This window comes from Elephantulus edwardii, unplaced genomic scaffold (assembly GCF_000299155.1).
Source record: "Elephantulus edwardii isolate Elephantulus edwardi_28Jun2011 unplaced genomic scaffold, EleEdw1.0 scaffold00083, whole genome shotgun sequence".
Classification (NCBI taxonomy): Eukaryota; Metazoa; Chordata; class Mammalia; order Macroscelidea; family Macroscelididae; genus Elephantulus; species Elephantulus edwardii.
Genome location: NW_006399833.1, coordinates 1,944,784 through 1,957,153, shown reverse-complemented (window position 1 = coordinate 1,957,153; position 12,370 = coordinate 1,944,784). Strand labels below are relative to the sequence as shown.

At 38.3% G+C, this 12,370-nt stretch overlaps 1 pseudogene; it reads right to left on the bottom strand.

The window, feature by feature from the left end:
• Positions 1–5,708: 5,708 nt before the first annotated feature.
• Positions 5,709–5,927, bottom strand: LOC102856196 (annotated as a pseudogene).
• Between the last annotated feature and the right edge of the window lie 6,443 nt (positions 5,928–12,370).

The window sequence follows — 12,370 nt, the reverse complement described above, 5'->3', positions numbered from 1 at the left end:
CCCATCCCGATTACCCCAGTCACTGAATCAATCCACCTCCTAGAGGGCCTTCCCCTCCTGCACTGTCCCTCCACCCTACCAAGCATGATGTCCCTCTCCAAGGACCTGTCCCTCCTTGCAAGATGTCCAAAGTACGTCAGACGGAGCCTTAGAATCCTTGCCTCCAAGGAGCCGCCTGGTTTGACCCTTTCCAGGATGAATCTGTTTGTTTTCCTTAGCAATCCATGGTACCCTCAATACTCTTCTCCAGCACCACAGCTCAAAGGCATCATTTCTCCTTCCATCCTCCTTGGTCATTGTCCAACACTTTGATGCATAACAAGTGATAGCAAAGACCATGGCCTGTATCAGACGCACCTTAGTCTCCAGAGAGACACCATTGCTTATAGATATATTTATGTATACACACACGTAGTCGTATGAGTCCTCTGTAAATATGCATTAAGTCATCCTTAAGGACAATATCTAACACAAAAAGTTCCAAATAAATGTTAGTTCTTACTGTTGTTGTTATTGTGTTGTTGATTGCCTTCAAGTCGAGAACAACTCATAGCTACCCTATGAACAAAAGACAAGAAGCCCCTCTACAACTATTGACATTTATCAAAGTTCACGAGTTTCCGGAGGCATGTTGTTTAGGAAGTGTATGCCAGCCCTGCTTCCAAAACTGTTACTGCTATTCTAAAAAAAACCAACCAACCAACCAAACAAACAAACAAAAAACCCCAACAAAACCCCAAAAACCAGAAACAAACCTCCTCATTGCCATAGAGTTGATTCAACTCTTAGTGACCTGGATCAATTTCAGAGGCTGTAATTGTCACAGGAGTAGACTGCTCGTCTTTCTCTATGAAATAGCTGTAATATTCAAATTGCAGAAAAGGTAAATTTTTGGTTATCAAGGAAACACTCTATGGACAACACCATGTGATTGTCTCTAGTGGCTCCCTGCGTGCAAGCTTGAGTAAATTAAGGGATTAAATGCAAATTGAGAAGGAAAATTGTGGAACTCGCTTGATAAAGAGATACTGTTAGATCAAACTTTTTTTAAGTGCCTTTTTAAACGCTAAATACGTATCTGGGAAATTGAATTTCAGGAGGAATGATATGAAAAGGAAGAGAACTGTCCCATAAGGTTTCCCAGGCTGGAATTTATGAAAAGAAACTGCCTGCCATATCTTTCTCTTGAGCAATGGTTGGTGGGTTCAAACAGCCAACTTTTCAGTTAATATACCAGCACTTAAATATTGCACCATGAAATTTCATATTTAGTGAACTTATAATGGTCAAAACCAAAAGTAAAATATTTATGAAATATATTCAAATGTACAAAGAGCTGGTGTCATAGTGACCTGCTTGCAATAGCCCTGTATCTGCTCTATCCTGTGCCAACTTTACTGCCTCATTACCCAGTCACTCAATCAATCTATCACATCAATGGTCTTCCTCTCTTTCTCTGTCCCTCCATCCTTCTAAACATGATGTCCCTCTCCAAGGAATGATCCTTCCTTGCACTATGTCCAAAGTATGTCAGACGACACCTCAGTATCTTTGCCTCCAAGGAGCAGCCTGGTTTCATCCTCTCAAGGACAAACCTTTTTGTTCTCCTATAAGTCCATGGTATATTCAACACTCTTCTCCAGCACCACAGCTTAAAGACATCAATTCTCTTTCTATGCTATAATTACTATTATTTTAAAAGGAAGGGAAGTGTATAACATAAAATTATTCAAACACTATAAGAAGGCATTAAATAACCATTAGTTCAATGTTCTTTAAACTATAATGCATTAATGAGGTCATTAAGTCAGTCTACTGGATCATAACCAACAAATAAAATTAGGATAGGGGAAAGGATAAACTAGAAAATAGAGTGTATCACTCATATATCAACCTACAATGTAGTTCTACCATTTGCCCAAAAACTTTAAAAGCCAATGCTAAATCACCTATAATTGCAAATAAAAGCTGAGGCTGAGATAGGGAGGCAAAATCCCAGATTCATTGCTATTGAATGATTTATAACTCAGAGTGAGGTTATGAGACAGAGTAGCATTGTTCCATAGGTTTCCAAGGATGTCCATCTTTATAGAAAGAGATAATATCTTTATCCTTCAGAGCGTCTGGTTGGTTTGAACTAGTAACCTCTGTGCCATCAGACCTCCTGATGAGAAGACTCCATCATTGAGTTTATCACAACACACAGCAATCCTGAAGAACAGAGTAGAACACCCTATAAGATTTCCAAGACTTTAAATTTTCACAGAAGCAGTCTACTTGATCTTTTTCTCATGGTGAGGCTGGTGAATTCAAACCACTGGCTTTTTGGTTAACAGTCAAAATTTTTAAACATTATGCCACTAGTCATTTTGGTCACACAAGGGAAGTTTTTGGGGTTGTGTTTGATGTGTGCTACTGCTCCCCCCCTCCCAAGAGCAAGTGTCTTTGATCCTTGGGCCAAGAGTGGAGGTCTGCTCAAAGGTGTGACTTTAAAATCCACTTAGTGTGAGGGGATGGGACTGCAGACTGGGGCCTGGAGCCTCCACTCTGGGAGTGTGGCTGCTAGCTAGCATCTTAATGTCGGTCACATTGGTCACATAAGGGAAGTTTTTGCAGTCATGTTTGATGTGTGTCACAGCTCTTCCCCCCCACCCCAGGAGCGGGTGTCCTTGAGCCTTGGACCAAGGGTGGAGGTCTGCTCAAAGGTGTGGCTTTAAAATCCTGCAGGGCCCTCGGGATTGTGGCCCTCAGGCCTAATTTATTAATGTTCAAATGAATATTCCTTAAATGACACAGCAATCTTTTATCTATTTGCTGATCACAGCAACTTGGTGTTGCTGTGATGCTGCACCCTGTTCCATAGTCTTGTCAAATATCATAATGGTTACCGATTATGTACAATGTTTTGATGGATTCCAGATTGCTTTATTCTGGGAAGCAGGAGTGACATATACTTCCTAAACTAGATGTCTCTGGAAACTCTACAAACTCTCTAAATGTACAGAAATGATGTTAGTTATAGAATAGAGTTTGGGTCTTTTGTGCAAAGCTTACTCTCAGTTGTATTCATTTGTGGCACTTAACCACTGCCAAATGAGACTAGTGCTGTTATATCTGGAGGAACACGCTTCCTCTTTATACATCACTCTCTGTCAGTGTGCAGTATGAAGTAACCCGGGTTTGCTGTGATGTTTAACCTTGTGCCATTGGGGTATCAAATACCAGCATGGTTTCCCAATGTGGACAGCATTTGGTGGAGCTCCCAGTCGTAAAACAGGTTTGGAAGCACGAGTGGCATCCACTTCCTAAACCACATGCCTCTGGAAACTCTATGAACTTGGAGAAATGAAAATAGTTATGGGAAGGCATACGGTCTTTTGTCATAGAGTTGCTATGAGTCATGCTAGACTCGACAACAATCAACAACAAAAACAACATGCGACAAGAACTCCTTGATGGGGAGAGTGTGATGATTAAAAATCATACAGTGATAAATAACTGAGCATCAGAACAACTAGCCTAACCTCCCATTAGCAAAATAATGTCCTTTCCTTTGTATTGACTAGAGCAGTTTCTGAATTATTCCTCAAATATATCAATCCTTTGTTTTAAGAACTTGTTTTTGTTCATCCTCTCATCCACTTAGATATCTTTTTATCAATAGTCTGAGGCAGTCAAACCAGTGTTACTGTGTAACCTTGTACATTGAAAGTATACTTTTAGGTTCATCAACTTTATAAGGTTAAGAGAATGTTGGTGGAATTATAGAGAAGAAAGAAAAAAATGGCAAAACTAGCTTGCACTAAAAGGATATGGAGAGTTTGGATATTATCTCAAATAGTATTTAGGTAAGCTCTCCAAGCGTCACCAAGGTAACAAGAGAGGGCCTGAGGGTGGCTGCCTGGCAACCAGAGCACTAAAACCCCATGCTCAGTGCTGCTCTTTTCCAACATTTTTCTATTTTAAAGTGGCTCTTGATGATTTTTATTAATTATCATGGATTGAATAATGTCTTCCTAAAATATATGTCAATTTGGCTAAACTATAATTCCCAATATTGTGTGGTTGCCTTATATTGTGTTATCTGATGTCATTTTCCTTTGTGTTATGAAAACTAATCTTGACCTGTGGTTACTAAGGCATGACTGTTGTTATTGTCAGGTGCATAGAGTGAGTTTTGGATCATAGTGGGCCTTAATAAAATACAATGAAATATTGCTTGATTCTGCAGCATCCTCACAATCACTACTGGGCTATAGCCCATTTTTGCAGGAACTATGTCAATCCATCTCCTTGATAGTCTTCATCTTTTTTGCTGGTCATTTTTGCATTAAATCTTTCTCCAAGGACTGGCTGCTCATTCTTGTGTCCAAGGAGCATCCTGGCTCACTTCTTTCAAGACATATTTGTTGCTAGAAAATGAATAACAAATATGAGAGAAGGATTATTTCCTTTAAATTGTGATGTTGCCAAAGAATATATAAATATACACTACAGACTACCAGAACAATGAATAAATCCATCTTGGGAGTACAGTCAGAATGCACAAGCAATACAACACAAGCACTGAAGATGGTGGATCAGATTTAATCTCATGTACTATGGTCATGTTAATCAGGAGAGAGCAGCAGCTGGAGAAGGACATCACTTTTCCCAGCATGACGTCAGTTTCAAAGGCTTTATCCCTCTTGACAACATGCCAAAAGTATGTTAAATGGAAGTTCAGCATCTTTGCCTCTAAGGAACGTTCTGCTTGCACTTGCTCCAAGACAGACTTATTTGTCCTTTTGGCAAGCCATGGGATATTTGGTACTCTTCTCTAGCATCACTTTTCAAAGGGATGGATTTTTTTTTTAGATTTAAAATACTGTATTTTAAAAGTAAAATAGAAACACAATTTGCATTTTGGTGCAATTAAAAGAATTTTTTCAACTTTGAAAACTTGAAACTAAAAAGAATGGAAAACATAGAAGATCATTATTCAGTAATTGTGCCATTTTGCTCCAAGAATGGAGTCTTTCTCAGAGACAGAAAGCTAGCTGGTCAAATTTATATTTAAGATATTCTTTTATTTGACCAGATGTTTCAAAGGATAGTTAGTTAATCTAAATATGTAGTTAAATATGTACATTGCTGCAACAATACTTGTAAGAACTGCATGGTCTTATTTTAAATAATAAAACAAAAATTAAATTCCTGTAATAAATTAGAGTTTGCTAAGAGTAGAGGTACTTGGTTACATGCACTCAAAATGGTACGGTGAGTGGAAAAGCAAGCATTGTAAATATGACTACAATCCTTACCAACACACATGGAACCATTTTTTCCCCCAATAAAAGAGCTAGTCCAAAAAAAGTCTCATTGTATAAAGATTTATCATTTCCAGGTCCTACTTAGGTCTTAGAAATACCTCACTAAAACTGGTATCTGACACAACGGAATGATGTTTGCAGACTGTCACATTATAGTGATAGTACTGATATTGATTATTACAGACACATTTGGGTATTAAATGATCACCTCTTAATTAGATACTTATATAGAACATTGGTCCAATAACATTAAAAATGAGAACAGGAGCTAGAAATATATTTCACTTAATATCCAGACTTAAAGGGTAACCATTCTGTTCATTATTCTTTGCAGGTAAGTCCTTTTTCCCCCCATGTTGAAATCTGAAGGCAATTAAATCCTGGCATTTTTCCAAGCTACTTTATGAACAGGAGGCTGAAGTCCATTACTACACAGCATACAGCAACCTAAGGACTCTTCTGTTCACCAATTCTGGCACACCTCCAAAATATACCCAACAGTCCAGTTTTATTCCTGTCCAGGACGCTGGGTGTCAAGGATCAGATATAAACACAGGTACATATAAGCAGCAAGATTACAGTCAAAAGACGCTGAAAGTTGAAAATGGCAGGCATAGTGAGGCCGACAAAGCCCCAGCCACATCACCCTTCCGGGCTCAGGGCAGACAGGGATGGATTCTTCTATCATCCTTATTCATTGTCTGACTTTCAAATGTATAGGTAGTAATTGAAAATGCCATGACTTGGATCACACAAACCTTAGTCTTTGAAATGACACCCTTTCTCTTTAGCACGTTGGAGAGGTCCTTGACAACAAATTTTTCCAGTGCAACATGTCTTTTGATTTCTTTTTTTTACATTTAATAATTTTCTGTGTCTCATATGTGGCTTTTAAAAAATATTCTAGTTTACTTACAAAGTTCATGTACATTGTTTTTCCTTTTTTATTAAAAGCTTGATTTTTCTTTTCTTTTTTCTTTTTTTTAATTATTAATTTTGATGAAAATTTACAGAGATTTTGGATTTCCATTCATTCATTGTTGCACTTTCCTCCCTGCCCACCCCTGCCTACCTCAGTACACTCTTCCCTTTGAAAAGTAAGAGAAAAACTCTTTCATTGTTTTACAATCTCTTCCCCCAGGTTCACCCCACTATGCAGCCTTCGTTCTGGGCTCCTGTCATTACAATAATACCTAATCACATATCCCTTTTAAACAGTTTTCTCCTTCATCTGTTTCAAAGCAGTATAGATTATTTACCCCTCTTTTCTCAGTCTCCCCCCAACCCTGATGTCAGTACTGTTTTACAACAGTGACATTATGCAGTATTTGTCCTTTGGTGACTGAGATATTTCACTCAGCATAATGTCCTCCAGGGTCACCCATTTTGAATAACACTGCACGAGTTCCTTGTTTTTCCATGTGGCATAGTATTCCATTGTGTGAATACACCAGAGCTTCTCTATCCATTCATCTGTTGATGGGCACGTAGGTTGTTTCCAACTCCTTGCTATTGTGAACAAAGCTGCAATAAACATGGGTGTGCATATATCTGCTTGGGTGTCAGTTATGGTCTCTTTGGGGTATATTCCCAGTAGTGGAATTGCTGGGTCAAATGGTATCTCTATTTGCAACTTTTTGAGAAAGTGCCACACCGCCTTCCACAGGGGTTGCACCATTTTACATTTCCCCCAACAGTGATTAAGGGTTCCAGTTTCTCCACAAACTCACCAGCATTTGTTGCTTGCTGTTCTGTTATATTTTGCTATTCTTACTGGGGAGAGATGATACAGTTGTTTTGGATTTATATTTTCAATGCAGCTTTTGACTTAAACTCTTTTACAAGAAGATAACCACTTGACTCAGGCATATGAAGAGCAGTAGAAATTCTGTAATAATAATTTGTCTCCTTAGAGAGCATTTTTTGCTGCACATTTTTCACTTTTAAGCAATTCTAAAATGAAAGAAAATCTTACTATTAAATAAAGGGAGTCATTTTACTGGTATTTAAAAAAGCATTTTTTAAATTCTCTGCTACACAATTACACATTTTCTTTTGCAAAGGTTTCTTTTCAATCTTTTTCTATTTTTTTAAAACTGAGTTACTCCCCTCCTGCAGTTCTACCCCTCCAGAGCATCTTTTTTTTTTTACCTCCTGGATTTTATGGTTCATTTTACATTTTGTGGTCTTCAGTTCCTCCTCAATTTTAGATGCATTCTTCTTGTTTCGGTTATATTTTCCTTTTATTTTTGACTGCTTTTTCTCTTTTTTACAGCATATTCTTCCCATTTATTTTTTCTTCATTAATTCATTGTTGTACATTTTCTTCCCTGCCCACCCTTCCCCATCTCCCTTTCTCTTTGAAAAGAAAAAAAATATTCTTTCATTGTTAGACAATTCCACGCCCCCCCCTCCAGTCCACAGTCCACTTAACTATGCATTTCTTTTTCTGGAATCTTGTCATGACAATAATATCTAATCATATATTCCTTTTAAACAGTTCTCTCCCTCATCTGTTTCAATGCAGTATACATTATTTATCCACTCTTTTCTTAGATTTACCGCAACCCCAATGTCAGTCCCATTTTACAACAGTGGCAATATGTCGCATTTATCATTTTGTGACAGAAATATTTCACTCAGCATAATGTCACCCATTTTGTATAATATTCATTAATTCCTTGTTTTTCAATGCCGCATAGTATTCCATTGTGTGAATATACCACAGCTCCTCTATCCATTCGTTTGTTGATGGGCACTTAGGTTGTTTCCAACTCTTTGCTATTGTGAACAAGCCGCGATAAACATGGGTGTACATATATCTGCTTCAGTGGAAGTTATGGTTTCTTTAGGGTATATTCCCAGTAGCGGAATTGTTGGGTCAAATGGTATTTTTATTTCCAACTTTCTGAGAAAGCGCCACACCGCTTCCACAGTGGTTGCACCATTTTGCACTCTCACCAACAGTGAATAAGGGTTCCAGTTTCTCCACAACCTCACCAGCATTTGTTATTTGAATACATTGTTTTTCACACTAGTTCTTTCCCCTTTCAAAACTCACTTGTCCCTCCATCCAAGAAATTGTGTGACCCTATGTAAGCTCCACTCCCCTCCTTGGATCTTCGTACTAATTCTATAATAATGGTCTTATACAGTATTTGTCTTTATGAGGCTGAATTAATTCATGTAGAATAATGCTCTAAAGTCCCTCCCATGTTAGGTAGTAATTTACAGAATCCTTGCTCCTAATGTTTTGACTTCTTGACTGTTGTTAGCTTTTGTGTTGATTTTGGATCCAAGATCCAAGTTAAATGAACTCATTGACAACTTCAATTTTTTCTCCATCTATCATGATGTTGGAAACCGTTGAGGATATATTACTCCGAAGATGAAAAGGTGAGGGGTTGTTTTCATAGTTAAAAGAGTTATTTCTAGATCTGTCCTGAAATACAACATTGTGAGTGACAGGATAATATTCATATACATACAAGGAAGTCCAGTGAATACCTCTATCATTCAGATATATGCACCAACAACTAGAGCCAAAGAAGAGGAAACAGAAGATTTCTACCAACTTTTACAGTCAGAGATCAATCAAACATGCAATCAAGATGCATTAATAATAATGGGTGACTGGAATGTAAAAGATGGAAACAGAGAAGAAGAATCAGTAGTTGGAAAACATGGACTTGGTGAGAGAAATGAAGCTGGAGATAGAATGATTGAATTTTGTATAATCAATTATTCATTGAAAATATGTTTTATAAGAAACATAAAAGCAGGTTATACACATGGATTTCACCGGATGGTATGCATAGGAATCAGATCGATTACATCTGTGGGAAGAACTGCTGGAGAAGCTCAATATCAGCTGTGAAAACTAGGTCAGGTGCTGATTGTGGAACAGACCACCAACTACTCTATGCAAGTTCAAGCTGAAGCTAAGGAAGATTAAGTCCATAGGAACCAAAATATAACCTTGCATCTACCCTACCTGAATTTCAGAACCATCTCAGGAACAGATTTGAAGCTTTGAACACTAATGAGTGAAGGTCAGATGAGTTGTGGGAGGATATCAAGGGTATCATCCAGGAAGAGTGCAAACGGTCATTGCAAAGACAGAAGAGGAAGAAATGACCAAAATAGATGTCAGAAGAGACTCCGGATATTGCATTGGAGCCCTGAGAAGCCAAAGAAGAACCTATATGCAGAGCAGATTACCTGGAAGGCTGAGATTTATGAGGCGAAGTGTGGCATCAGAGGATTTCAAAAGGCAGCATGGGAAGACAAAGTAAAATATTACAATGAAATGTGCAAGGAGCTGGAGTCAGAAAATCAAAAGGGCCAAACTCGCTCAGCATTTCTTAAGCTCAAAGAACTGAAGAACAAATTCAAACCTCGAGTTTCTATAATCAAGGATGCTTTAGGCAGAATATTAAATGATCCAGGAAGTATTAAAAGAAGATGGAAAGGATATACTGAGTCACTGTATCAAAAGGAATTGGCAGACATAGAAGAATTTAATGAAACAACATATTAGCAAGAGCCTATGTAGATGAAGGAAGAAGTTCAAGCTGCTTTGAAGGAATTAGCAAAAAATAAGGCCCCAGGAATAGATAGATGGTATACCAAGTGACATATTTTAGCTAACAGATGCTGCCCTGGATGTGCTCACCAAGTTTGTGTCAAGAAATCTGGAGAACAACCACTTGGCCAACTGACTGGAAGAGATCTATATTTGTTCCCATTCCAAAGAAAGGTGACCCAACAGAGTGTGGAAATTATAGAACAGTATTGTTGATTTCACATGCAAGCAAGATTCTCCTGAAGATTATAGAAAATTTACTGGAGCAGCACACCAACAGAGAACTGCCAGAAGTGCAGGCTGGGTTTAGAAGGGGTCATAGTACTAGGGATATTGTAGCTAATGTTAGATGGATCTTGGCTGGAAGCAGGGAATACCAGAGGAATAGTTTATCCTTGTTTAATTGATTATGTAGACGCATTTGACCGTGTGGATCATAACAAACAGTGGCTGACTCTGAAAAGAATGGGAATCCCAGAACACTTGATTGTGCTAATGCAAAACGTATACTTGAACCAGGAGGCAGTCATCAGAACACAGCAAAGAAACACTGCATGGTTCAAAATTGGGAAGAGTGTACTCCAGGGATGTGACCTATCTCCATACCTTTTCAACCTATATGCAGAGTCCGGGAGACTGGACTCTATGAGGAGAAGTATGGGGTCAAAATTGGTGGAAGATTCATCAACAATCTGAGTTATGCAGACAACACAACTCTGCTTGCTGAAACTGAGGAGGACCTGAAGCACTTGCTGCAGAGGGTCAAGGACTGCAGCCTTCAATATGAATTGAGGCTCAATATCAAGAAGACAATGATTCTTACCACTGGACCAATTGGCAGCATCAGGAAGGATGGTGAAGAGATTGAGATTGTTCACAGCTTTAGTTTGCTTGGCTCTACAGTCAACACTATTGGCACCAGCAGCTAGGAAATTAAAAGATGTATTGCCATGGGAAAGTCTGCTGTTAGGGACCTCTCCAAAGTACTGAAGAGCAATGGTGTCACTCTGGAGACTAAGGTTTGCCTGATATAGGTCATGACCTTTGCAATCACTTGCTATGCATCAGAGAGTTGGACAATGACTAAAGAGGATAGAAGGAGAATTGACGCCTTTGAGCTGTGTTGCTGGAGAAGTGTATTGAATGTACCATGGACCTCTAAGAAAATGAACACGTTCATCCTGGAGAGGGTTAAACCAGGCTGCTTCTTGGAGGTAATGATTCTGAGGCTTCGTCTGACATATTTTGGACATGTTGCAAGGAGGGACTGGTCCTTGGAGAAGGGCGTCATGCTTAGGAGGTTGGAGGGACCATGCAGGAGTGGAAGACCAGCTATGAGGTGATTGATTCAGTGACTCAGTAATCGTGGTGAGTGTGTCAGAGACAGTGAGATTGACACAGGACAGAACAGGATTTAGGGCTGTTGTACATAGGGTCGCTAACAGTTACAAGTGACTTGATGGCACATAACAACAACAACAACAACAACAACATCATGATGTTTCTTATTGGTCCTGTGGTGAGGATTTTAGGTTTTTTTGATGTTGAGATGTAACCCATATTGAAGGCTGTAGTCTTTGATCTTCTACAGCCAAGTGTTTCAAATCCTCTTCACTTTAAGCAAGTAAACCTGTATAATCTGTATAACCCAGGCTGCTGATAAATCTTCTTCCAATCTTTATGCCACATTCTTATTCATATAGTCAAGTTTCTCAAAGTATTAGTTCAGCACAGCAGTTGGCTACGTATGAAGAAAAGACAAGTCTTTCCTGATTTTAAGACATATAGTGGTTCCTTGGTCTGTTTCGACAACAGCTTCTTGGTCTATGTACAGGATTGCTAGGTTTTATAAATTGTGATTTGAATAAGTCTTTACAAACAAAATGGTTTGTCTTTCAGTAATTTAAACAGAGTTTCCCCCCTTCCCCTTCCTCTTCATACATGTTCTGTTTCAGATGATTAATTTTATTACTGCTAATGTCTGATTGTTTGTTCTTTTCTGATTCACCTTCCTTTCACCTATTCCAATGAAATGTTCCCTATCTTATGTATAGGTGTTGCATGAACACATTTAAGTGTTTATGGTTCTCATTTTCCATGGTTTTATCCATAATTTGTTATGATCCATACAATCAAATTTCATTGAATAGTCAGTAAAACACAAGTAAACATTTTTTTCTGGTATCCTCTGCTCTCAGCCAAGAACCATCTTGTTACATTACCTCCTCTGAATTCAGCTTTATTTTAACCTGCAGAGTTACTGTTCTGTCCAGAATATTTTAAAAATATTCTTAAGCAAGATTTTGCTTGCAACTGTTACTAGTGATTCTGTTTAATAATTCTATCATTTGTTTTGGAAATGGGGAAAAGATGGCTATAGTTGGCCAAGTAGTTGTTTTTCAAATTTCTTGGTATAGACTAGTAAGTGTAACCAGAGTTTTACCTGTTTGTTTAAAAATATCAAGTCATAGTC